This window comes from Lissotriton vulgaris, chromosome 11 (genome assembly GCF_964263255.1).
Source record: "Lissotriton vulgaris chromosome 11, aLisVul1.2, whole genome shotgun sequence".
Lineage (NCBI taxonomy): Eukaryota > Metazoa > Chordata > Amphibia > Caudata > Salamandridae > Lissotriton > Lissotriton vulgaris.
Window position 1 is genome coordinate 496,078,955 of NC_141699.1, and position 2,500 is coordinate 496,081,454.

The following is a 2,500-nucleotide window of genomic DNA, read 5'->3' on the forward strand; positions in this document are numbered from 1 at the left end:
CCGGATTCAGAACCGCTGAACTCGGCCGAGCGAGGGGAGGCTTCCCGGGCACAACTGAGCCCTGTCCCGGAGCTTTGGCAGTGTGGCAGGCCGGGGGACCGGGCCCAGGGCCGTGGCACCCGACCCGGGGCCCGTCCGGGCCCCTGGACCCAGCCGAGGCTCCCAGGCCCGGAGGCGCAGGGGAAGCCTCCCCGGGCCCTCCGTACCCCGTCCCGGGGCAGCCTGCCACGCAGCAGGACCAAGGACAGCGCCCGGGATGGGGAGGCCGCCCTCCCCGGGCCCTCAGGGGCCCCGGCCGGAGCTGCTGAACTCGGCCGAGCGAGGGGAGGCTTCCCGGGCACAACGGAGCCCTGTCCCGGAGCTTTGGCAGTGTGGCAGGCCGGGGGACCGGGCCCAGGGCCGTGGCACCCGACCCGGGGCCCGTCCGGGCCCCTGGACCCAGCCGGGGCTCCCAGGCCCGGAGGCGCAGGGGAAGCCTCCCAGGGCAATCCGGACCCCGTCCCGGGCACGCAGCAGGACCAAGGACAGCGCCCGGGATGGGGAGGCCGCCCTCCCCGGGCCCTCAGGGGCCCCCGGCCGGAGCTGCTGAACTCAGCCGAGCGAGGGGAGGCTTCCCGGGCACGACGGAACCCCGTCCTGGTCCTTTGGCTGTGCGGCAGGCCGGTGGACCGGGCCCAGGGCCGTGGCACCCGACCCGGGGCCCGGCCGGGCCCCTGGACCCAGCCTGGGCTCCCAAGCCCGGCGGCGCAGGGAAAGCCTCCCTGGGCCCTCCGGACCCCGTCCCGGGCACCCTGCCACGCAGCAGGACCAAGGACAGTGCCCGGGATGGGGAGGCCGCCCTCCCCTGGACCTCAGGCCTCAGGCCTTCCAGGTAAGCCCGGCAATCTGGTCGCCCCGTTGGAAAGCATTGCGCGCTACTATTGCAAACACATTATCTACCGGACTTGCTCTAGATGGCGCTCCAACATAAGGAATGAACCAACACCTTCCCTACTGGAATCGTGACGAGCTAAAGTCGTCAGCAGCACCGAAGGGGCTAGTTTATCAACACTTTCCCTCCTGTTGCGCGGGTTGCTGTTTGAAAAATAGATTTTATTATGCCTTTAGTTAGTGTGTCCTCTAGATCAAGTTGATCTACTGACTTGCGATGCCAAGGCATCTCGCTGTAAAGGAATGCGATGTCACGGCATGCATTTTTCGCATTCGAATAGATACCCGCCTATAACCCCTTCACTGCGGCGGTTCAAATGGGTTTGGGCATGGAGCTGTGGTGCTCATGATGGAGCCCAACCCGGGCCCCTGGCCCCATCTGGGAGACCGGAGGCGCTGGGGACACCTCCCCGGGCCCTCCCGGACCCCATCCAGGGCTTCCTGCCACGCGGCAGGCCCAGGAACAGACCCGGGGCTGGGGCAACATCCTGGCCCGTCCAGCTGCCGGCTGAGGACCGCTAGGCCGAGAGTACCTTGTCCCTATCAATCCAGAGGAAAATTACCCATATTTCTTGTAATCCGTGCACACAAGGTGACAGAGGGGACCCAGGGCGAAAAAGTGCGCGAGCTCCCGGAGCCCTCGCTCGGATCCGGGAGGCGAATGGCACCTCATCGGGACTTCCAGGGAAGTCCGGCCATCTGGTCGCTACATAGGAAAGCATTGCGGGCGACCAGATGGCCGAGGCGAGAGGGGCGACAAGATTGCCGCGGCCGAAATGACACCAATCTGCCTGCCCCAGGCCTGTAGGGATCAGGAGCTGCAGGGCTCCGGGGCTCCCTGCCGCGCGGCAGGACCCAGGACGGAGCCCCCGGTATGGAGGCCACCCTCTCAGGGGCCCCGGACGGGGCTCCCAAAACCCAGCGGAGCAAGGGGAGGCTCCATGGGCACCACGGAACCCAGTCTCGGGCCTTTGGCAGTGCGGCAGGCCGGAGGGACAGGGCCCTGGGCCCAAGCACCCCACTCGGGGCCCGGCGAGGCCCCTGGACCCTGCCGGGGCTCCCAGGCCCAGAGGCGCAGGGGAAGCCTACCCCGGGTCCTCCGGACCCCGTCCCAGGCACCCTGCCACGCGGCAGGACCCAGGACGGACCCCCGGGCAAGGAGGCCAACCTCCCCGGGGCAACTGAGGGCCCCAGGACGGAGCTCCTGAACCCAGCCAAGCACGGGGAGGCACCCCGGGCACCACGGAACCCAGTGCCGGGCCTTTGACAGTGCGGCAGGCCGGAGGACAGGGCCCTGGGCCAGAGCACCCCATCCGGGGCCCCGGGACCCCAAGGCCCAGAGGCACAGGGGTAGCCTTCCCCGGGCCCTCCGGAACCCATCCCGGGCACCCTGCCTCGCGGAAGGACCCAGGACGGTGCCCCGGCCGGAGCTCTTGAACCCAGCCAGGCTCCCCAGGCACAACGGACACCGCTAGGCCGAGAGGGGTCCCAGAGTACCTTGTCCCTATCAATCCGGAGGAAAGTTACCCCCATTTCTTGTAATCCCTGCACACGAGGTAACAGAGGGGAC